This window comes from Marmota marmota, unplaced genomic scaffold (assembly GCF_001458135.2).
Source record: "Marmota marmota marmota unplaced genomic scaffold, marMar, whole genome shotgun sequence".
Taxonomy (NCBI): domain Eukaryota; kingdom Metazoa; phylum Chordata; class Mammalia; order Rodentia; family Sciuridae; genus Marmota; species Marmota marmota.
This window is the reverse complement of record NW_026000005.1, coordinates 46,046,297-46,071,656: the sequence shown is the minus strand read 5'-3', so window position 1 is coordinate 46,071,656 and position 25,360 is coordinate 46,046,297. Positions and strand designations below refer to the sequence as shown.

General features: G+C 44.7%; 1 long non-coding RNA gene across 2 annotated transcripts; it reads left to right on the top strand.

The window, feature by feature from the left end:
* Positions 1 to 7,012: 7,012 nt before the first annotated feature.
* LOC125618287 lies at positions 7,013 to 17,614 on the top strand. Of its 2 annotated transcripts, none has more exons than XR_007349527.1 (3): positions 7,013 to 7,239; positions 8,904 to 8,949; positions 16,792 to 17,614. It is a non-coding gene; the product is annotated as an uncharacterized LOC125618287 (long non-coding RNA). The 2 variants fall into 2 exon arrangements; XR_007349528.1 differs by lacking the exon at positions 7,013 to 7,239 and adding an exon at positions 7,701 to 7,861.
* Positions 17,615 to 25,360: the final 7,746 nt, after the last annotated feature.

Here is a 25,360-nt window from a genome sequence, read left to right as displayed (position 1 = left end):
AGACAAGGAACAGATTCTGCCCTGGAGCCTTGGGTGTGTGTTGCGGGGCAGTGTGGCCCTGCTGGCACCTTGGTTTTGGACCAGGTGTCTGGTCATCTGTCATGATTGACCTGCCCACATTTTCTAATTCCTAAGGGTCTGCTCTCCCAGACCCTTCTTCCACCCATGGCCCGCTTTGTCCTCTTTTGCCCTGTGTCCACCTGGGAGTGAGTCTCCATGTCAACGATGTGTTCCACATAAAATGTACTTGCAGCAAGAGTTTCTAATTGGCTTAGAGACCGTGGGGGATGAGTTGGAGGAAGGCACAACCACTGGACTTTCCCTTGACCACATTTGGGTGAATAAAATGATCTCTAATCTTTTTTTTTTTTTTTTGTACTGAGATTTAACCCAGGGGCATTTTACCATTGAGCTGCATCCACAACCCTTTTTATTTTGAGAGAGATTCTCGCTAAGTTGCTGAGGCTGGCCTCAAACTTCCAGTCCTCCTGCTTCAGCCTCCTGAGTGGGATTATAGTCGTGCACCACTGTGCCGGCTATGATCTCTAATCTTTACAGAGCTGACTGGACACCTGTAGGCCACTAAATCCTGAAATAATCATGCATGAGTGTGTGTGTGTGTGTTTGTACGTGCGTGTACATGTACTTGTGTGCCACCACCCTGCTCCCACCTCTATGTCCCCTCTGCACCTTGCTTTTAGGAGATGAGGGAAAGACGCCCTTTCTGCTAGCAAGTCAAAGAAACCCTGTCACGGGGGGCATAGGATGTTGCCCAGAACCTGCTCCTGAGAACCAAAAGAAAAGCAAAAGGAAAGGAAATTGCACTGGACTGAAGCCCTTTTTGTGTGTGTCCTCGTGGGAGTGGTGGCAGTTCCCAGAGGAAGAACACAGCAGTCTTCTCCCCCACCCCCAGAGCACAGCACAGCCCTTTCCTCCATGTGTTCAGGGGTCTGCCTAGAGGCCTGTCACTCCCATCTCCACTTCAGGCTTCATGCAGCATGTCTCAGTGAAGGTCACCACCATCCAGTTTTACAAGCAGAACCCTGGGAGTGTCCCTTGATACGTTCCCTCTTATCATCCCCCGAATCCACCCCATCCCCCAAACTAATTGTATTCTTGCTTGTATTAGTCCATTTTTTTGCTGCTATAACAAACTACCCGAAGCTGGGTACTTGTTCAAGAAAAGCAGCTTATTTGGCTCACAGTCCTGCAGTTTCAAGGGCATGGCACCAGCATTTACTCAGCACAGCACTGGCCTTGCAGCTCCTCCACACATCGCAGAGGGCCCATGGTGGACGCACGTGTAAGAAGAAATCAATCACATGGCAAAATAAGAAGCCGAGAAGTTCGGAGGACAGGCTGGTTTTTTTTTTTTTTTAAGACAGGGCTTCGCTAAGTTGCTGAGGCTGGCTTAGAGCTCTCGATCTTCCTGCCTCAGCCTCCTGAGTCACTGGAATTCCAAGTGTGTGCCACCATGCCTGGTGACAGGCTTGCTCTTTTGTAACTTGTAGCAACTAACAGGTTCCTTGAGAGCTACACTAAGCCCTCCCAGGGTGGCATTCCCGTGGTCTAACCACCTTCCATGAGCCCCACTTACAGGTCTTACAGGTCCCACCCCCCAATACCACCACACTGAGGACCAAGCTTCCAGCACATGAACCTCTGGGAGACCCACTGGAACCACACCCAGACCATAGATAGCACTGCTTGTCACTCAGCTGTCACCTCCGACAGTTCCCCCATCAGCAGCTCTGCTGGCACCTTGTTCCTCCCCTTTGTGGTACATGTCACAGTTGTAATTTCCCCGTGAGCTCTGTGAGGGCAGAGAACATGACATTTGCTCCTATGGTGTCCCTAGGGCCTAACACAGAGACTGGTGCACTGCTCTACAAGAAGTATTTGTCCCATCACTGAATAAATGAGTGGAAGAAGGAACCCAGGCAGTTTTGGGCCAGGGTGGTGCTGCAGAGGAGCAGAGGCTACCCTGGCAGAGCCCGAGGCCACCTGAGCAATGCCCGGGTGTCCTAGATAAGAAATGGAGGAGCCCTGGTTGGAACTGGACTCTTCCCACCCTCCTATAAGAGTGCAGGGCTGGGGCCAGCCACAGGCCTCGAGGCCTGGAACACAGGGTGGGGGGTGGGGGGGGACCCCTGGCCCAGGCTGGGGCATGGGACGCTCCTCTCCACCTGTGCTGTGTTTGCCAGGTGTGTTTTCCTTTCATTAAACCTTTCCACAGGGTGTTGGGATCTGTGTCCACCCAGGCACTGGAGCTGAAAGAGGGAGAAGAGGGTCAAAGAAAGTGAAGGAAAACTTCAAAAGAAGGATTAGCCTGCTGTAATGGAGAGAGCCCTTCTGCACTCCTCCGTGGTGGGTGGCAGATGGCCTTGGGCCTGTCACCCACTCCACCACGACCTTCTCTGTGTACCCTGCAGCTTCCCCTTCCCTGTCACATTTTACTTTGAAATTTTAACTTCCAGAAGAGTTGAAAGAAGAGCACAATGGACCTAGACTCTCCAACAACTGTTAACATTTTCCCAGAATCGCTCTGTCTTTCTCTCATTCTGTTTTCATTAGCTTTTATTTTACTGAACGATTTGCAAGCAAGTCTCCATGTTGATGCTTCACTTCTAAATGTCTCAGCATCTCCTAATAAGGACATTCTCCACAAAACCACAATACCATTATCACCACCATAATAGCATCTTGCACACCATCTGTATTCAAATCTCTACAATGGTCCCCCAGATGGCTCTTAGGGATGGATTTTTTTCTGTATCCAGAATCCAATTAAGATTCACGTATGATGTTTGGTTGTTTTGTCTTCAGTCTCTTTGAATCTAAAGCAGTATCTTTTTTTTGTTATTGCGATTGCTATTTGTTTTTGTGACATTCTCCTTTTGAAGAGTCTTGTAGAATGGCCTGCATGCGGATCATGCTCTGGTTAAGAATGCACAATGTGGGTTTAATGTCTTGGGGACAATATCACACAGGTGACCCACTCATCGCATCATTCCGGAAGCAGAGAATGCCTGGTGTGCTCCTGTTGCTGATCTGAGCTGGAGCACCAAGCCTCTCTCCATTTCCCTGCTTTGTGACAAGGAGGGAATCCGTGGGATCCTCGTGTGCTCAGAAGATCAACCCAATACCCAGTAGTTTCATCAGTCATCAGAGGTGCTTGCCCAAATCAACTACTTTATCAGGGGCTGCAAAATGGTGGTTTTCAATTCTTTGGTTCTTTTTACATTTGTTAGTTGGCATTTTTTCCCCTATAAAAATTCACCCTTCAAAAATTATTCCCTGTGGATTCATGGATTTAAAACTGTTATGATCAGATAGTCTTGTTATTTATTTTGATGTTCAAATGGACTTGCCTCTGTCCAGTAGGATCCCTCAGGCTGGCCTGCCTCTGGCATGATCCCATTTAGCTTGAAGTACTTTTTTGCTTTGTGATGGGACATGATATTCCAGGCTCATGTTGTACATTTCCTGCCCCAAACCTAAAACCAGCCGCTTTTCCTAGGGGCTCTGATTACTTCAGTGTGAGAGGTGTGGAGAGAACAGGAACTTTGCTCTGGGTGTGTCCATTGCTGCTGGGTATTGTCAATCTTGTCCCCTCGGCAGATAGAATTACAAATCCCATTTTATTAAAAAAAGTCATGAGTTCAAACCAGGTGCAGTGGAGCATGCCTGTAATCCTAGAGGCTTGCTTAGGAGGCTGAAGATGGAGGATCATGAGTTCAAAGCCAGCCTCAAGTATTTAGCAAGGCCCTAAGCAACTTAACAAGAACTTGTCTCTAAATAAAATATAAAAAAGGAACTGGAGATGTGGCTCAGTGATAAAACTCCCCTGTATTCAATCCCTGGTAGAAAAAAAAAAATTGTGAGTTCAAACTGACATTTCCAACTCAAATTTAACAGTACAGAGTGTTCTTTAACTTTATCACTAATATCTTTTATTCTCTTCCAGTAAAATACATATTTGCTTATTTGTTTTATACTCTGTCATACATAAAAGTTTCAGAATTACAAGACCAATGTCACTACGAACAGTGACTACAGAAAGCAGGCACTTGTGTTTGTGGTTCTTTTGTTCTCAGAACATACCCACCGTGTGCTCGGGACTTGAGCTAATCCCTGGCTCGTGGGGTTACAATGTCACTCTGATATGATATCAGTTTGGTTTGTTTCTGTTTGCACTCTATTGTGAGGGTTTGCTTTATCCCATCCTTTTAAAACTTTATTTTATTTTTTGAATATGTAAAACATGTATACGGTTCAAAAATTAAAATGATACAAAAAGGCAGAAGACTGGATTGTTCTGTCCCTTTGCCCCGTTCCTCCACTCTGCAGTTAACCCTTCCATTTGTTTCTGTTTTACAGTTCCTGTATTTCTTTCTCCCAAAAATTATTCCCGGTGGATTCATGGGTTTAAAAATGTTATGATCAGATAGTTTCGTTATTTATTTTGATGTTCGAATGGACTTGCCTCTGCCCAGCAGGATCCCTCAGGCTGGCCTGCCTCTGGCATGATCCCATTGAGCTTGAAGTACACCTACACATTCTTATTTTCTCTCGTTTTGATACAAAATAGAGTACACTGCGTATCCTCATCATGTCACTGAAATTTACTATTGATAAGGATCCCTGGTGCCTACTTTCTTTCCTCCCCATGTTGGAACACTGCCTTCGTGTGAAACCCATTCTTTGTTGTTTTTTGTCTAATCTATCAATTGTCTACTTGGGGAAACCCTGGGACACCAGGGGCTGGGGCATGGGGAAGACCTGGGTACTCGGGATCTGGCACACCCTGCAAAGGCTGAGAGTTAGGGCCTTGCTGTTGGCTGACTCCTTTGGCTGGCCTCCAGCTGTCTGTGTCTCTTGGAACACGGGTGGCTTTGGAGATGGCTTTTGGAGAAGGGGATTGGAAGATTATGAAATGTGGCAAGGAGAGAGCTACTTTCTTTCTTTCCCACCTCTTTTTATATAGCATGTATTTATTAGTTTGTACTAATACATTCCCTGGTAATAAAGGCAATTTAGTGAAAGAAGCTTCCTTTGGATATTTGAATTCTCTGAACACGAACAGAACTATACTTTAAAAACAAATGAACAGCAACAACAACAACAACCAAAAAAAAAAACAAGAAAAAAAAGTTGTTTTTTTTTTCATTCGGATAACAACAACAACAACAACAAAAAGACAAGTTAAACAACAACAATAAAAATTTCCTTTTTTACAGGTGGCCATGGAAATGGACCTAATTTGGTTTTCTTTCTAAAAGCCTTCAAAGACAAAAAGCAGCTAAAAGCCTAATTATGATGAATAAATAAAATTGCTTACTAAGCTACTGGTCTTCAGCACTAGTCAAAGAATTAGTTTCTATGCCAACACTTGCTTAGTCTAATACAGGCTTTTTAAAGAATGAGACAAAATCCATACAACATAAAATTCACCCCTTTTGTCACTGTAAAGTGAACTTTCAGCAACTTTCAGTACATTCACCATGTTGTGAATGCATCACGTTTTCTCACCACCTGGGGAAACCTCATATCCACTAAGCGGTCCCTTCCCATCTCCCCTTATCCCCAACCCTGGCAACCCCAAACTGCCTGTTCTGGATATTTCATGGAATCATGCAATATGTGTTATCCTTTTGGGTCTGACTTCCTTCACTTAGCCTGATGCTTTCACCTATGTTGCAGTGTGCAATGGTACCACCTTTTTAGGGTAACTATTCCATTGTGTGGATTAGCACTGCCTGTGTGTGGGCAGCTCTGAGTTAGTCCACCACGTACAGAGCAGCGGTTCTCGGCTGTGTCGGAGCCTCTGCTACTCCATTTTGTCAGCAGGGGTTGTCCGTAAGCTGCTCCATTCTGAGTTTAGTGCTGAGGTGAGAGGACTCTACACCTTGTTTGCACAAGTAAACAGGCGCCATCTCCCTGGCACAGCTGTAAGGCATCAACTGATAAACAAATGCGCTGTGCTAATCAGAATGCTCACCTGTGGACTTCCAGAACTAACCAGAAGCTCACGGATGCATGGGCGTGTCAAACTCACACTGCAATAACCAGGCCATGAGCTTATCACACACCAGACCACGTGAAGCACCCCTCCCTCGAGGGCCACAAAAGTAGGGCACCCCATGACTGGACGGGACAGCATCCTGACCAGTCACCTGGTCACTCATCATGAGCTTTGCCCAGGAAACCTGCCACAGTGGTGGACCTTGGAACCTCTGTCCCTGGGCTTTAGCGGAGGGCGCTTTCTCCTGCCTGTGCCCGTCACGCAAGGCCCACTCCAAGCTGACCCTGCCACACTGCCCTCAGTTGGGACCTGGGCCTAGAGTAAGTTCCCGCGCTTGGACAGCTCTGCGCCCTGAGCTGTTCCCTGGCTGTTCCTATCCCTACCTGCCCACCCACAGGGGCTCTGCATTCCCACCTGCCTCTGCCTCCGCCCTCAGCTCAGCCCCCTGAGCCCCCGAAGCTGCCTTACCCATCCTTGGCCTTTCTGTGACCTACACACATAATTGTGTAAAGTGGTGACGGGTGACTAGGGGTTCATAGATATTAGACGTTAAGATTGGAACAGAGGAAGCTGTGATGGCCCAGCTTGTGATAGGGGGTGACCCCCAAGTATTCAGAGAACTGCTGCCGGGTACAGTGGTGTGGCTGGGAGCTTACTGTTTGATAACTCCTGATATTGTGGAGAGACACAAACGGTTCCATCTCTGTTAATGACAGCTTGCTCACCCCATCAGTTGAGGGACAGCTGACTGCTTCTATGTTTTTGTCCCATCTTGGGAATTCTGGTGAATTTTCAAACACTCATATACAAATTTTTGTTTGAATACCTGCTTTCTTCTTTTCGTATATGCCTAGGAATGGGATTCCTGGGTTATATGGCAATTCTGTTTAGCTTTTTTTTTTGGTGGAACCCAGAGGTTCATGAACCTGCATGCTAGGCAAGTGCTTTGCCTCTGAGCCACGCCCCGGCCCTCGGTTTAACTTTTTGATGAACTGCCAAACTGTTTCCACACCAGCTGTACCATTTCACATTTTTATACCTTTCTACCAGCAGTGTGCGAGGGCTGCAGTTTCTTCACGTGGACATCAACACCTGCTATTTTCCTTGTTTTGATTACAGCCATCCCAGTGGGTGTATCCTCATTGTGGCACAAGCTGGGAAGTCACAGGACATGCCCTTTGGCTGCCAGGTCTGCTGAAAACTTCCAATTTCCTGTAAGTAAGATTAGTCTTTGTTATTGATACACAAACTTGATGACCCCAGAGGTTCAGGCTATAGGAGGAGAATCCTGTTATTTGCTAAATACGATGTTAGCCAAACGTTTGCTTAAAAAAGAAAAAAAAAAATCCAAAAAACAAAAAACCAAAACCCCACTTTTTAAAAATGTTTTTTTTTTTAGTTGAACATGGAACACAGTACCTTTGTTTTACTAATTTTTTTTTTAATGTGGTGCTGAGGATCGAACTCAGTGTCTCACATGTGCAAGGCAAGCGCTCTACCACTGAGCCACAACCCCAGCCCCCCAAAACCCACCATTTTGCAGCCCTTGGCCACACTTACAATGTTTCATGGGAATCTAGAAAAACAGGTGGCGTTATTAAGTGTGGGGTGAGGGGTGTGAAATAATCATTGGGACAGGTGACCTTTAGGGCTCTTTTTAAATATTTAGGTGATGGCAATAGCCTGGCCCAGGCCTGAGAATCCAGGCATCCTGACAAAACCACATGAATGGGGACAGCGAGCTTCTCACAGCCAGCCCCCCGGGGGACTTTCAGCGGCGCCTGAGCTCAGGGCTGCCGGTGCTGGTGAGCTCAGGCTGTGGAGCAGGAACACCCCGTGAGTCAGAGCAGCGAGGGCGACATTACCACTTCCTGTATGAGAACCGCTCGGGTGAATCGCTGGTTCCCACCACGGCCAAGAACCAGATCGGGTTGGCTCTCTACCGTGGGCTCCAGCCCTCCACTGGCTCTTGACAAGCCAGGGGAACCGCCCAGGGTTCAATGGGCAGGTCCAGGGGTTCTCCTACGGTGGACTAATGGTTTTAATTATGCTGTTTTAATGCTAATTAACGTCAATCGTTTAGCCCGGGTCTTACCTTGCTATCCTCCTGTCTAAAGCCATGGGTGAACGTGTGTCCAGAGTTCATGGGTTGGAAACGCAATCCCCAGTGCCACAGTGTCGGGGGACAGGGATGATAAGGAGTGCGGGGACCAGAGGGCTCTGGCCTCCTGGGGGCTTAAAGGGCGTCGTCCAGGGAGTGGGTTTGTCAGGGAGCAGGTTTGGCCCCCTGTGCTCTCGGCTCTTGTCCTGTCGCCTTCCGCTTAGAACCGTGCAGCAGGACGGCCCTTGCCAGGTGTTGGCGCCCTGCTCAGGGACTTCCCGGCCTCCGCTGCTGGGAGCCAGTTAACACCCTTCTCTTCATTGTGGATTCTTCAATTGGCCTAAAATGAACGAAAACACCAAGAGAAGCCCTGGAGAATTTGGAAGAGGAGAAACTCCATGGGGAATCAAGGAAGATTGGTGGGAGCCTTTGCTAAGACCCGCCTGAAGGAGGGCTGGGGTTGACGTGGAGGCCGGGGTTGACATGGAGGCCGGGGTTGACTTGGAGGCTGGGGCACGGAGGCAGGAGGTGCGGCGCTGCCCTGGCTCAGTGCACCGCACCCACAGCTGGGCTCAGGACGCCCCCTCAGAGCGCAGCCCCGAGTCCCCGCGTAGAATGCGCTACTGCGATAAAACCATAAATCTGAAAATTGTTGAAAAATTATTGTGGCAATTTTATTTTAACAAATTCAGTGGCCAAATTTTTTAAAAAAATGTGAGGTTACAGAACAGGCATAATTATATCTTAGCACTTTTAATTCTGCAATTTCCTCCACAGTCACCCTGCTGAATAATTGCCAGACTACAAAATGCTTCCAATTGAGGTAAGCGGAGGGCCAGGATATTTGGGGGCTATGGGAGCCACCCAGGGTGATCTCCTTTATCCCTGGGGTCCAGTGTAGTAAAAGCCTCCACTTTCACCCCAATAGTGTCCTAGTTTGGATAATATATGAACACTCTTTATCATGGATATTAAAATTAATTTAAAAAAAATTGTGGTAAAATATACATAAAGATTTCCATTTTGACTGATTTAACTAATGTTTCTTTTTTGAAAGTTTGTTTAATTGTTGACTGGGTATCATTGGTAGATGCAGGGATTCATTTTTAAGTCATTGACATTTGGTTATCAACCTGTAGTCTGCAACCTTGTTATAGGTACCTATTAGTTCCAGAAGTTTCCTTGTTGTTTCATTAATAGATGTAGGTATTCAGGTTATGGGTTCCTCCTTGTTTTAATTTCAGTAGATTGTATCTTTCAAGAAATTTATACATTTTATCTTAGTTATCACATTCATAAGCACAGAGTTGTTAAAAATATTATTTCTCCTTTTACTATCCATGGGATTAGTAGTGATTGCTCCTGTCTCTGCCTTATATTAGCAATTTACTTCTTCTCTCTTTGATTAGCCAGACTAGAAGTTTATCTAGAATCACCTCTTTTGGTCTTGTTAATTTTCTCTATTGATTTCCTATTTCCAAGTTCATTGATTTCTGCCTTGGTCTTTACCATCTGTTTTCTTCTGCTTACTTTGGGTTTTTATTACTTTTATTTATTTAGTTTCTTCAGCTAAAAACTTAGATTATTAATTTTTGGATATTTTTTCTCATATGTGCATTCAACACTGTAATTTTCTTCTCAATACTGTTTTTGCTGCATTTGGAAAATTTTGATAAGCTGACCTACCTTCCTTCCTTCCTTCCTTCCTTCCTTCCTTCCTTCCTTCCTTCCTTCCTTTTCTGTGTCGTGCTGGGGACGGAAACCAGAGCCTTGCCTATGCTAGGCAAACACTATACCACTGAGTTACACCCACAGCCTTTCTGATTTTCCTTTAAGAGACAAGTTACTGCATTGCCCAGTCTGGCCGGGAGCTCCTGGGCTCCAAAGATCTTCCTGTCTCATCCTCCCACGTAGCTGAGACTTAGATGCCTGCCGTATCACTGCCTTCATAGATTATATTTTCATTTTGGTTTAGTTCAAAATATGTTAAAGCTCTTTTAAGATTTTTTTTTGACCCAGGTGTTATTTAGAAGTGTGGTGCTAAATCTCCAAATATCTTGGAATTCTGTAGCTATCTTTCTGATATTGATTTCTAGTTTCTCTTCTCTTCTTTTTTTTTTAAAGAGAGAGAGAGAGAGAAAGAGAGAATTTTTTTATATTTGTTTTTTTAGTTTTCGATGGACACAACATCTTTATTTTATTTTTATGTGGTGCTGAGGATTGAACCCAGCGCCCCGCATATGCCAGGCGAGCACGCTACCGCTTGAGCCACATCCCCAGCCCCTTTCTTCTTTTCTATTGTTAATTCCATTGTGGCAGAGGACACACATTGTATGATTTCTGTCCTTTTAAACTTATTTAGCATGACCTACAATGTGGTCTCTCGGCAAATGGTCTATGTGAGCTTGATAAGAATGAGAATTCTATTTTATTCTGCTGTCCTTCCTTCCCCCCTGGAGGGGAGGGGAAGGGGGGAAGGAAGGACAGCAGAATAAAATAGACATTATTATTGCTGTGTGTATATATGTGACTGCATGACCAATGTGATTCTGCAACCTGTACACTCAAAAAAATGAGAAATTATATCCCATCTGATTCAAATGTATGATATCTCAAGGTCATTGTACTGACATGTGTAACTAATTAAAACAAATAAAAAATTATAAAAAAGAATGTGAATTCTGCTGTTTTGGGATGAAATATTTATAAATGCCTGCTGGATCCCATTCCCTGCAGGTGCTGTTCAATTCAGCTGTATCCTTATTGGTTTTCTGTTTGTTAGATCTGCCAACTATTGACAGAGGGGTATTGAAATCTCCAACAGCTGCACAATTTTCTACTTTCCCTTGCCTTTCTATCGGTTTTCCCCTCTTAATTTGGCACTGTTAGGCACATGCACATGAAGGATTTTTATACTTCCTTGGCGACAGACCCTATTACTATAATGTAATGCCCTTCTTCTTTCCTGCTTTCCATTTTCCTTGTTCTGAAGTCTGCTTTGTCTGACATACGTATATTTACCTCAGCTTTCTTTCTTTGAATGCATTCCTTTACTTTCCCCCAATCCTTTATTTGAAAACAAACAAACAAACTAGTTTTTATTGTGGCAAAATAAAAATAATGTAAAACTTGTCACCTGCACTGTGTTCAAGTGTGCGGTTCATTGACCTTCAGGTGGTTGTGCAGACCCCAGCGCTGTTCATCCCCAGGCAGACTAACGGTAGAGTCTGGTTGGCATGGGAGTGGCTCAGAACTCTCGTCATCTCGCAAAGCCGAAACTCTATACCCACTAAACAAGACCTCCAAGGCATTCCTCGGCCCCGGCCCCTGGGGACCCCATCCTGCTTTCTCTCTCTGTGAATGTGCCCACTCCCAGTGTCTCACCTAAATGGAACCATACACTATTTGTCCCTTTGCATTATGCTTATTTAACCTAGGATGACATGCTCAAACTCATCCATGTTGAAGCATGTGTCACAATTTCCTTCCTTCTTTTTCTTTTCTTTCTTTTTTTTTTTTTTTTTTTTTGAGGCAGGATCTCATTAAATTGTTNTTTTTTTTTTTTTTTTTTTTTTTTTTTTTTTTTTTTGCGGTACTGGGGATGGAATGTAGGGCCTCACACATGCTAGGCAAGCACTCTACCACTGAACTGCACCCCCAGCCCTTTTGGTTTAGAGACAAAGTCTCCTAGATGTTCAGTTTTCTGTCTTAAGGCTTGAACTTGGGACCCTCCTGCCTCAGTCTTCTAAGTAGCTGTGATCACAGGCGTGCACCACTGTGCCCAGGAAAATTTCTTTCCTCTTAAAGGCTTTTTTCCTTTACTTTTATTTATTTATTTTTATTTTTTGATGCTGGGGATTGAGCTACACCCCCAGCCTTTCATATATGTAATTTTTTAAAAATTTGGGACAGAGTCTTGTTAAGTTCCTGAGGCTGCCCTTGAACTTGCGATCCTTCTGCCACGTCTCCCAAGTTGCTGGGATTACAGGTGTGCACCGCCGTGCCCAGCTTATTCCTTTACTCTTACTCTCTCTCTGTTTTTATATTTAAAGTGGGTTCTTAGTAGACAACCTATAATTGGGTCTTGTCTTTTTATCCAGTCTGTTTTTTTTAAATCGGCCTTAGACCATTCACTTAAAGATAATGATTGGTCTGTAATTGCTCTCTATTGGTTGCACTTGTTCTTTATTTTTCCAAACCTCTGTTCCTTTTGCACCTTCTCTGGTTTTAACTGAGCTTCTCATATGGCTCCACTTTCTCTCCCCTCTTAGTATATCGGTGAGACATCTTTTAGTGATCTGTCGACCTGGAGTTTGCAGGTGGACATTTACAACGAATCTAAGTCTACCATCAAACACTGCTACATAGCTTTCCTGGGAGTGCAGGTAACATACTCAAGGTATTGTGGATTCCTCTGTCCTAGGCCTTATAACATACTGCCATTCATTTGACTGTCCATAAGCTATACCCACCCAATACATTGTTGCTATTACTGCTTTGAACAATTATCTATTAGCTCAATTAAGAACAAGAAAAGGGGAAGGATTTATTTTGCCTTAATTTATTCCTTCTCTCTCTTCCTTTCTGTAAGTAATTTTGAGCTTGTGACCTCTGTCATTTTCCTTCTCTCTGAACTTTTGACACTTCCTATAACACCGGGCTTCCAGAAACCAACTGCCTCAGTTTTGATTTGTCCAAGGAAGTATTCATTTATCCTTCACTTTTTTCACTGGGTACAGAGTTCTAGGTTGGTGGGTTTGGTTTTTGTCTGTTTTTAACTGATAGGGTTCAGGACACGTTACCCCACCATACGGCACTCACTGTTCAGACTCCTACAGCAAAGTCCCTGAGGCTGTGTCATTTTATAAACAACAGAAACTTATTTCTTGTAGTTCTGGAGCTGAAACTCCAAGACCAAGGAGCTGGAAGATATGGTGTTTGGGTGAGGGCAGCTCCTGTTTCCAAGATGGCACCTGGTTGCTTCCTCACATGGCAGACGGGCAAATACCAATGTACTTACCTGGTGGTGGGGGTTACATTCTCTATTTACCCTCCTTTATCAGGGCTTGAATCCAACTAATATTTTATTACCTTCCTCCAAGCCCCACCTCTTTCTCCCCCCTTTTTGTACCAGGGATTAAACCCAGGGGGTGCTTCACCACTGAGCCACAACCCCAGCCCATTTTCATATTTCATTTAGAGACAGGGTCTCACTGAGTAGCTTGGCACCTCACTAAGTTGCTGAGGCTGGCTTAAAGCCCCATGGCTTAATGCCACGAGAGTGGGGATTAGATTCAACATGAGTTTGGAGGGACTCATTCAGACCACCCTGATATTTGAACAGCAGAAGGGAGAAGACCCCTTTGCCCCTCCTCCTTCAATTTTCCCCTGAAGTAGGTCATAAAACATCATGTGAGAGGCTGTTCCTATTCACAGAGGAAAGGACTGTCCTGATCTTTGAAGATGAAAGGAGTCAAGGATCTGAACAAAGAGGACTTGCTAAATTTCCCCCAGTTTACCACTGTATCATACTCTGTCCAACCATATTTCCCCATGATTGTTCACTCTTCATCAAACCTAGCATAAAAAGATAAATCACAAGTTTAATCATTTTCTTCTAGTCTCGTTTTATTATGACGGCTCCCATGTCATGTAAAATAAATGTGCATGGTTTTCTCTTGTTAATCTGTTTTTTGTTTTAAAAAAAAAAAGTCTTAGTTTTGAACCTGGGAGGGGTAGAGGAAAGCTCTCTTACACATTTCAAATATTTCAATTTCTTGCAAGGTTTCAGATAAAGAATCCAATGTACTCTTGTTCTTGTTCCTTACAGGTAAGGCTTTCTCCCCTGACTTTTTTCTCTCCAAGATTTTCTCTATGTCTGTGGTTGTCTGCAGTTTGAATACATTTTTAAAATTCTGTTTATTATTCTCTGAGCTCTTTGTATCTGTGGTTTCATGTCTCCCACTAACTCTGGAAAACCCTCAGTCATTATTACTTCAAATACTTTTGCTCTTTTCTTACTTTCTTCTCATTCAGACATTTCCATTACATATATTATACCTTTTAAAATTGTCCTTGGGGCTGGGGATACAACTCAGTTGGTAGAATGCTTGCTTTGCATGCACAAAGCCCTAGGCTCAATCCCCAGCACCAAAAAATAAATAAATAAATAAAATAAAATAAATAAAATAAAAAATAAAAATAAGAATTAAAATAAATAAAAAATCATCCTTTGGTTCTTGGATGTTCTGTCCTATTTTCTTCCCTTCATTTCAGATGTGATTTCTAGTGTTTCCTTTTGGTTCTTTGAGTTTCCATCTCTCTGCTTTTGTTATGTGTAACAAAAATAACAGTGTGCATTCCTGCACAATCTCTTATTTTTTTCTACTAGAATCCTTAACATATTAATCATAGTTATTTGATTTCCTAGATGATAATTCCAAAATCTGGGTCAGATCTGGGTTTGGTTTTGATGCTTGCTTCGTCTCTACAGACTGAGTTTTTAATCGCCTTTAACATGTCTTGTAATTTTTTGTTGAACTCTGGACACATGATTGTGCTAATAGGACCGGAGGTGATCAGGCCTTCAGGGTGAGGCTTTCTGATCTGACCAGGGACTGAGGTTTGTGTAAGGTTTGCTGTATGCACAGGGGCCAGTGACTTCAGTTCTCTTTCTTCGATGTTGGGGACAGTTCTTCTCTGTTGATTTTGGCTTCCCTAAGCACATCCTCTTAAATGGAACCTGTGTCACAGTGTCGCACAGCTCTCTCAGCTGTCATCTACTTCATTACACTGGAGCCTGTCGTTGAGTGTCTTCCCCAAATACATGTTTACCTGGAACTTCAGAATGTGGGCTTATTTGGAAGTAGGGTCTTTGCCTATGTAATTAGTTAAGGTGAGGTCATACTGGGTTAGGGGAGGTCCTAAATCAAATGACATCTTTAAAAGAAGAGACAAAGATACACATGGACACAGAGTGAAGGAATTCAGTACATCTCCCCACTCCCAAATGGCCCACTTTGTATAAGGATTATTTAAGTTAAAGTTAACTTAAAAAAAAATAGCATGTACATCTGGATGTGGTGGAGAACACCAGTAATCTCAGCTACTGGAAAAGTTGCGGCAGGAGGATTGAAAGTTCAAGGCCTGCCTGGGCAGCCTCATGAGACCAGTTACTCAGGAGGCTGAGAGAGGAGAATTGCAAGTTTGAGAATAGCCTCTACAAGTTAGATCCTGTCTCAAAAAATAAAAAGGGCTGGGAATACGGGGATGTGGCTCAGTGGCATAGCACCCCAGGATTCAATACCTGGTACTGCAAAAAAACCAAAAACAAACCAAAAAAGTAAAATAAGAAGGATACTCCAGTCTTCCCCATTTTCTTCCTGAAGGTGGCAGATAATATCCGCCTTCCCCGAATGGATGATGTGCTCCCTATACCAGGAAGAAAAAGGCATTTTTTTTTTTTTATATCTTATTGGTACATTATGGTTGAACGTAAGTGGGATTCGTTGTTACGTATTTGTACATGCACACATTAGAGCAATATAATTTGGCCAATATCATTCCCCAGTGTCTCCCCCTTCCCTTCCCCCTTCTTCCTTCTCATCCTTTTCCTTTATTCTACTGATCTCCCTTTGGCTTTAATGAGACACCCCTCCAACAAACATTCCCCATTCCTTTTCCACTCTCTAGCTTCCACCTATGAGAGAAAACATATGTCCCTTGACCACCTGAGTGCCTTTAACTCATAATGTTCTCAAGTTCCATCCATTTTCCTGCAAATGATGCGATTTCATTCTTCTCTGTGGCTGACTGTGTGCACATGTACCACATTTTCTTCATTCATTCATCCATTGATGGACGACACCTAGGCTGGTTCCATAGTTAGGCTATTGTGAATTGTGCTGCTATGAACATGGATAGGAAAGTAACATTCTTATCATTAAAGACAAAATTCATAGCCGAGAGAAATCTGTACAAATGAACCTGGTTAAACTAACCTTCCCTTCCTATAACAACCCCAGCTCACACCCCTTTGCCTAATCACATTTTCACATCTTACCTTTTTTTTTTTTTTTTGCCCAATTCAGTATATTAAGTGTTTGACTCTGACTACTCCTTCAGGTCTTCATTTCTGCTTTGGTATGAATGTCCCTCCAAATTCATGTGCTGGAAACTTAGTCCCCAGTGCAACTGAATCCTCCAAGTGTTGGGAGGTGGGGCCTAGGGGGAGGTGTCACCAGGGCTGCACCTTCATGAATGGATTAAAGCTGCTAAGAAGGAATGAGGCAGGGCTCTTCTGCCATGTGAGGACACAGCACATTTTGGAGTAGACACTGGACCCTTGCTGGACAATGAACTTGTAAGTGACACTTTGATCTTAAACTCCCCAGCCTCCACAACTCTGAGAAATGACTTTTTTTTTTTTTTTAAGATTGCCCGTCCATGGCATGCTATTAACTATTACAGCAACGCAAAAGGGTCCAAAACAATCTCCTCCTGAGGGCTCCTGGGTCACATAAAGTTTTTACTGAGTACATTTGCATGCTTTTCTCCTGTCCTACTTTAATTCTCAGGCTTAGATTAAAATCTAGGTTACTTTAATTCTTAGGCTTAGATTAAAATCTTAAGGATGTAGAGATAAAATTTTGTCTCCCCTGCATAGGAGAGGCCATGTGACAATAGAGACAGAGATTGGATGATACAGCCGCAAACCAAGGAATCCTGTGGATGGCTACCAACCTCAGAAACCAGGAAGAGACCAAGAAGGATTCTTCCCTCGCACCTTCAGGGAAAGAGAGGGGGTGGCCCTGACAAGGTCCTCATTTTGGACTTCCAGCTTCCAGACCTGTGAGAGAATAAATTTCTGTTGTTTATGTCACCTGGTGGGTCGTGTCTGCGATGGCAGCCCAAGGAAACTAATACCACCAGCTGTTGGGGAAGGAGAGTGCTCTACAATCTTGTGAAAAGTACTACTGGGCCTGAGTCCTTGGGCTGTGGCCTTCAGAAGTGGTTCTTGGTCCTTCTTTCTCTGCCCCGACGAGAGACTGGAGGGCCAGGCTGTCCCACTACCCTTCCTACAGAAGATAAGGTCCTGGTGGAGCCGTGCCCCTTCACGCTAGGCCTTGGTGAGGGAACAGAATGTTCTGGGCTTTCAAAATAGTTACTTTTCCTTGGGCGTATTGTGAAACGGTTACTTTCCTCCTCTCTGGGTCTGAAGCCTGGGGATTTTCTCTCATCTTCAGAGTGAGAACCTGGTGGGTTGCTCCTGCAGTAAAACCCAGAGAGACAGCGGGGACCCCTAAGACTGGACCCTAGGAGTTTTTAACCCAAACTAGTCCACGTTAGCCTCCAGCAATTTGTCACTTGCCATTCGAATGTTCCTACCATCTCCTACTGCCTCCAGGGGTGGCTTCTGTTCCAGGTAAGTCACAATTCCTGTCTCCTGTTCTCAGGTGGGTGATTTACACCCCCCCCCACTTCAGTTCTCCAAGGGATCTAAGGAAAGTGGTTGATTTTCAGTTTGTTCCGTTTTTTTCTGGTTCTGAGGGTAGAAGTCATGACTTCTAGGCTCTTCACGGTGGGACTTGTCTTATGGTGGCTTTTTGTCATTCAGAATTATATATGGGTTTGTAATGGAATTCAACCTCCCTACTAATTCCTCTCTCTCTCTCTCTCTCTCTCTCTCTCTCTCTCTCTCTCCTGAAGGCTATAGGGCAACAGATAGGGAGTAACAAAAATAAGAATTATGGGAAAGTTTCAAAGACCCAGAATTTATAAAATCTCTGAGTAATGACCATGTGGTCTGATTCTTTCTAGAAATTTCTTGACTCTTCTGTATTTCACCTTCCCAGCTGATGGTCACGCTCTTCTGCCACTGAGCAGTCTTATCTCGTCCTTCTCGAGTTGGTTTCCTGTGTGTTTCCTTGTCTTGCTCTTACTTTGTTAACAATTTGAGGTCAGGGGCGCAGGCTTCTCTGACCTTGAGAGCTGCCTGGAACGTGGCACAAAGTGGGCTGGGATTAGGGCTCTGGAAACATGGGACCGTAGTGAAGTGGATTTTTTTCCCCCAATTGGTTTGGTGGATGATGAGTCACGTACGTTGCTAAATTGTCACCTGCTAGCACATAAGGCCAGGTAGGTGCCCATGGGTCCGCCCTGTGGATCCTGGCTCTGATAGGGACAGACAGCCCCCAGGAGGAGTGTTTCTCAATCTGACATCTAGAAATTTGTCCAATCACATTTTTTTTCTCTTTTAAAGCACTATTTATATCTATTACAAAAACAATGCATGCTCATTGGGAAATGCACATTTCCCAAATTATCAAAGAGGGAGACAGCTCTAGATAATTTGGGAAATGTTGTTGTATAAAGAGGAAGGTACAAAATGATTCACCACAGTCACTATTTCATTGCGATTCTTTTGACCTTTTAAGTTTGCGTTGCTGATACTTGGGAGGAAGGATGAATTCTTTAGCAATCAATAACTATCAAGGGCTGCTGCGGCTGTTGCATCTGTCTATGAAAATGAGGATTCAATAGTTTAGGAATGTAGTTGGGCAGGAACATGACCTTTCACATTGAATGGGTCTGAGTCCAAATCCCAGGTCTGTCACTCACCGGATGTCCTTGGGCCAGTTGCTTTCTGTGATTCAGTTTCCTCATCTGCACCACGGGACTGATACAGCTACCTACAGGGTGGCTGGGAGCAACTGGACACACGGATGTACATGAAGCTGTTCCACTCACACCGGCAACCAAGGGCTCAGTAAGAGGAACAGTTGGAGGGAAGAAGAGGGAGGAGAGGAAGACATTGGGGACCACCAATGTGGCATTTTCCACTTTTGGAAATGCTTTGGTGCTTCCACGGTGCATTGTGCGCACTATTACATTTGTAGTGGAAGACATTTGCTGTTTTAAATGTGACTTATAACAGTTGAAAACCCAGATTTCAGCTTGTCTTCACAGAAGAATGCCAGCTAATCATTGAAGAAGGAGTGATAGAATTAGAGAATCAGGCTTTCTAAAGAACACATGACCGCAGGGTGATAATGTCAATGGATGAGGGCTGTTGGGTACTGGATGTTAGAGTTTCGCCTCATAGATCACATCTTAGTTGTAGAGACACGAGCTGTCAGATGTCACCTTCGCTGAGTGATCAAAATTAGATTTACAAAATAGTGGGACAAACTGACATTCTGTGCTGGATTAGAAAGAACATGAAACCTATGTGGTATTCTTGCCCAAAGTGGCTAATTCAGATTGCCTCACGAGGAGCCAGTAGGCGAATAGAGATTAGGGGATAGTCCATGGGACTCTTCCAAAATGTCAATGTCATGAAAGACAAAAAAAAAAAAAAGGTAGGGAGACAGCTCTAGATTAAAAATATGTTAAACAGTCAAATACAATGTGTGAACTTTAATTGAATGCAGGATAATTATTTTTTTGTAAAAGGATGTAAAAGACATTTGAGAGATAATTGGGGAAATTTGAATAGGAATTGTCTATTAAGAAACATTATCTTCATGTTAAATTTCTTAGCTCTGATGATGATATTGTGGTGAAGAGAATATCCTTCTTTTAAGAGATGCAGGTGAAGTATTTTAGGGGTGAGGTGACCTTTGTTTGCAACTTAATCCAAATGGCTTAGCAAAAATAGCTGTTCCCCATCCCCACACAATTGGTGAAGGGTAAATGGGAGTTTGTTCAATTGTTTTTCAACCTTTCTGCAAGTTTGATATTTAAAAAACAAAAATTGGGGGTAAAATCCTGCTTTCAGTGAGAACCAGAGTCCTCACTGGACTTGCCCTTGGGGGGAACCCCTCCTAGCGCCTAGGAGAACCAGGAAGACTCTAGTTTAAAGACACTAGCATGGTCTCCTCTGGCTGTGTTTTCCTGTGGGAATCTCCCTTTCAGACACATGGTCTGCATGGATGAGTATAATCATTCTCTACACATGAGTTGTATTGGTTTTGTTCTAAGAAAATTCTATGGGTCTGGTGTTTGATAGGCTCCTGAGTATCAGTACTCTAATGTGCTACTTAATTTTAGGCTTGAACTGTCTAAACAAGCAGAAGAGAATGTGGGGTGAGAAGGAGCCGCTGTTGGGTTGAGGGGATTTTACCATTATACAGGGGGCGCAAGGACTTTGTGTGAAAGCCTCTTTCTTCCCTAAGGACAGCTGATCCACTGTCACACCTGTCCATGAAGACTTGTTGTCATATTAAGAAAAGGAGGAACGCAGGAAGTCAAGACTTTTTATTTTCCCAAGGAAATAACACAAAATCGCTGGACAACTAATAGCATAAGTTTTGCCTTATCTTACATAAGCCCCATAGGCACTGTGCAGTTTTCTTTTCTTTGAACTCAAAGCAGATAGTGATTATCATTTCACAGGAAGGATGGATGAAGTGAATATCAGCTCTTGGTGACGGAGGAAATTACTGTCACATAGTGAGGGGATGAAAATAATAGGAGAAATTCAAAAGACGAAGCTGTCCCTGGCCACATTTGTTTCTTTTCACCTGCCAATTCCCATCGTTGGATGGGGACTGCCTAAAGGACTATGTGAAGAAGGATTTCTGGGGCATTTCAGGCTCAGGGATGCGGGAATTGATCAGTGATGTCTGTTATGAGTTTTTGGCGTCCTATACATATCATATTACAGATCATATTTTCCATCTTTAAACTCCTGACACAAACTAATTTGGATGTTTGAAAAACATTGAAATCCCCAGAAAGGCATGATCAAGGCAATGATCATAAGGATAGCTTGTATTTATTAAGTACTTACAGCACAGACAGGGTTCTGTGTACCCGGCAGGCACTGACTCATTTAGTCCTCACGTCAGCCTGATGAAGTGAGTTCTGTTTTCGCCGTCACTGAGTTACCAATAAGGAAGGGAGCCATCTCCTGAGGGTGGGCGGCCACTTTTGCAGTATGGTCTTCCCTGACTGCCTCTGTCACTTGGCAACCCTTTTTCCCTGGTTTAATTTTGACCTTGGCACCTGCTGCCCGCTGACCTTCATTGTCTGTCTCCTCCCACTAGGATTTAAGCATTCGAGGGCAGGCATTTGTTTACATTCCTTACTGCCGTATCTTCAGCAGCTTTCCTGAATCACTGTTTGGCATACAGTAGTTGCTCAATAAATACACGAGGAATGAAAGAATGAGGCTTGGAGTACTTCAGCGCCTTACCAAAGGTCGGGCAGCTATGTTGTGGTGACAAGAGGCATGGGATCTCATAGTTATCTTTATAGATTTTTGAGGGTAAAATGGGAAGGGAGTCAGGGAAGCTTCCAGACTGGCAAAGTGGGGTCCAGGTGTTATGAGGTGCTAGGTGTCAACATTGTTGGGCTCCCATTGCTAAGAGATGAGGTAGGTAATTGCAGCCTGGTGGGATGGTGACAAAGACCCAAAGCCTGCCTCCCAGAGAAGCACCCAGACCATCTGAAGCTCCGTCTAGCTGCGGCTAACCCTCGACCTCCCAGGGGTTTTTGGCTCAGGAACAAACCTGTTGGGAGATGTTGTCAGCACCCAGAAACTCTAGGGAAGCTTCTAACAGTGAGGGGGAAAGGGGAGGTTCCACTGTGGCCTGAAAGCTAAGCCTTAGCACCAACAGGAAATGGATCTTAAGAGGCTTGAGTCAAGTCCCTTTCAGATGACAGAGTGGCTCCAGGTTGGAGCAAAGGCTGGGTGGTGGGAACACTGGAAAGGGAGTAGAAAAGGGTCTTGGTAGTGCCCTCTACACCCTGTCAGGGGAGGGGGTTGCAGGGACTGGGCCCAAGGATGCTCACGACCTCCCGGTGCCAGGAGTGGCTATGTGGCCTGGTGAGGGGTTTGGGTGGCAGAGGCTGTGAAATACTCGAGTCATGGAATTTGCTCAGGAGGGTCTGGCTGTGATCAGGCTCCCTGAGCATCTTGGTCCTGTTGATCAGAAGCAGGTGATCTGGCAGTCTTGGAAGCTGTGGTTCTCAGAAGGAGCTCAGCTAATATGACTTGTTCTCCAGGGCCCATACGTCAGACCACAGGGCCTGCGGGGCTGAGGCCCTGCCCTGGGAATCCCCCCCTGGGGAAGGAAGTTCCAGGAGCCCCGGGGGACTGCCAGCCCTTTCTCCCTGTTCGCATGCAAACTCACGCTCAGGCTTAAAGTCTTTAACAAGGTCCGTGCTGGGCAGGTGTGTATCCTGGGTGCTTCCAGCCTTCACAGCTTCCTGGTGGGTCTTGCCCTTTAACACCCACCCTCGTGACAATCAGCTGAGGCCCCATCCCGGGAATCATGGGGTGTGCAGACTCTCAGCCTGTTCTCCTCCCCTGACAGTGTCTGGGAAGCTCTCTTTGTTTCCTGTTGCTTCTATAACAAATTACCACATTTTTAGTGGCCTAAAGTGACACAGATTTATTATCTTATAGTTCAGTAAGTTAGAGTCCAACACAATGCTTACTGGGCTATGATCAAGACATGCACAGGGCCACAGTCCTCCTGGAGGCCTAGGGGAGGCAGAGGGCTCTGCCTGCATTCCACGTATTCTCTGATTGCGCCCCCCCCACCTCCAAAGCCAGGACAGTGCTTAAGCCCTGGGCACATGCTGTCTTTGGGACTCCCTCCCCCTCTGCCTTTGAGAGATCTTGTGGTTACACTGGGCCTGCCCACGCAATCCAGAATAATCTCCCAATTGTTAGGTCAGTGGCTTCGATTCCCATCTGCCACATCATTTAACATGTTCACAGGTTCTGGGGATTAGTGCAAGGATGTATTTAGGGTGGGGGTCCTTATTCTGCCCACCCCAGAATCTCTGAGGGATGCTCTAGGATCCACATAAAACCTCCTTATTTGCTGCTGGTCACTTTGGTTGGACATCTCTCTCTTCCTTACCTCTGGTCACCAGGGAATAAGCTTTTCTGGGGTGCACATTCTCCATGAGCCACTGCGCCCTGTGTGTGCACCCAATCCCCTGAGGCCTGGGTGACAGAGTGAAAATGATCACTGTGACAAAGGGCACAGTGAGTCCTGCTATCTGGGGAGACCCCTGGGCCACTGTTGGGGAAGAAGGTGGGGCAGGGGAATGAGGCTGCCTGCAGGAGCCTGGGCTCCTGTGGGGCAGCCCTGAGGGTGCTCCCCAGAGACCGGTGGCTGTGCACCATTCTGGCTGTGGAGATGCTGGACCGACAACGTAGCTGAGCTTCTGTGATGTGAAATCTCACTCTTGCTCTGGTTCCCAACTTCAGAAATGCCCGCACGCTCACTTTGCCCATCAACAGGGGTCTTGGCGGGACCCTGGGGAGAGGTGGACAAGCAGAGCAGCCAGAGGGACCATGGGCAACAGGGACAGGGGGTGTGGAGTGTCAGCAGCCCTGCCCCAGGAACTTGCAGAAAACGTGGGAGAGCTGTGGCCATCCCCAGACCACAGAACAGGACATCCCTTCCCTGGTCCCTTGAGTTCTAGATGAACTGGTCTCACCTAGAGTTGGAGGCCTGGCCAGACTCCAGCTGACTGCTCAATCGCTGGGCGCTGGGCGAGGACAGGCTGTGCCTTTTAACTTTGTGTTTCTGATGGCTTGGTGATAACAGCAGAGCACTTGCACGCAGAGAGAACCCCTGATAGTGGTTACCAGACACATGGCCCCCTGGGGCCCTGGCCTGTGCCTGCTGCAGGGTTTGCCTCCAGCTCCCCTTGAGAGTTCCTTTGACCAGATTGTTTCTACTTGGAGCTTTCTTACCCTCTCTGTCCTTGAGTGTAACTCCCTCTGGGCCTGCGGAAGGGGGAGGAAAATCCCCTTATTCCCAATTCTCAGGGTCTCAGACAACTCCAAGGTACAATGGGTGCATTTTACACTCCTCTGGGTCAAAGGGTGGTCTATTTTTAAACCTTTATTTTTACTTGTAGATGGACACAATATCTTTATTTTATTTATTTATTTTTATGTAGTGCTGAGGATGGAACCCAGGGCCTCATGTGTGCTAGACAAGTGCTCTGCCACTGAGCTACAGCCCCAGCCCAGGGGGGTCTATTTTTAAGGCTCTTGGTATGGTGTTGCCAAATCACCTTCTAGAAACCACCTGCGGATGTCAGCCAGCATTGAGCAATGCCACTTAATACCTCTCTGATGACTTCATTTTCATTTTCAGTTCTTTGATTACATCTGAGATATGTTTTTAAAAAAATGCGCATTATTTATTTTGAATGGGATTAGTAATAATGAAAAACCTACATCAAATGTCATTAAATCTCTAGATGTGAGAAAAATTTCAATTCATAGGAAGAAGGGAAGGTTTTGTTATCTGTCTGACTTTTGTTGAGAATTGAAGATGGGGGAGGGGAAAGAAAAACAAGAGAAAAAGTGGGAAGAGGGGAAAGAGGAGAATACACAGAAGAAGAGGAGAGGGGAAATAAAGTACCAACCCTGTGTCCTGTCCAGGGCCACACATGGGAGACAGGCATGTAGGCTGTGCTGCAGGACTCCACGTTTGGCCACATCATGGCCAGGCCAGTGGTTCCCAAACTGTGTGACCATGGGAACCCCTTTATACTACTAAAACTTGTTAAGGACCTACCTCCCCAGCTTTTCATTATATAGATTATCTATGTATATTTCTACATTAGAAAACAAAACAGAAGACCTTAAAATATTTAAATGACTTTTTAATGAAAAATATGTTTTGTCAAAACAAGAGATGAATGAGAAGAGGCATTATTTTTACATTTTTGCAAGTCTCTTTGATGTCCGGCGTTATTAAATATGGCCAGCCTAGGGTGTGTGCATTTATTCTGCTGTGATTTCTTAGGTCATGTAGCCTTTGAAAAATTATACTCATAAGAGGAAGAGAGCAGGTAAAGCTAACAATGTCTTAGTATTATTATGAGGATAATTTTGATCTAGTGGGTCCTTTAAAAGTGTCCCAGGAACCCCTCAGAGGTGCCTGAGTCACACTTTGAAAACCAATAATGGATCTAGAGGGAAATGAAAAAATTCTCTTTTTCCTCCTAAAAAGAAAATGGAACAATACACAACAAAGACCCCAAACAATAACACTGACAGAGCAATTCCCTTTGAAGGGTCATGTTTTAAACCAATAATCCCAAAGCAATAAAAAACTGCTAAATGATCTATAATTGGGGAATGGTTAAATAAATGCTGATGTGTCTGCTTAATAGACTATTATGAGGTTTAAAAAGATAATTATGGAGACTGTGGACTAGCATGGAAGGAACATACAGCCTTCAGCAGGAGC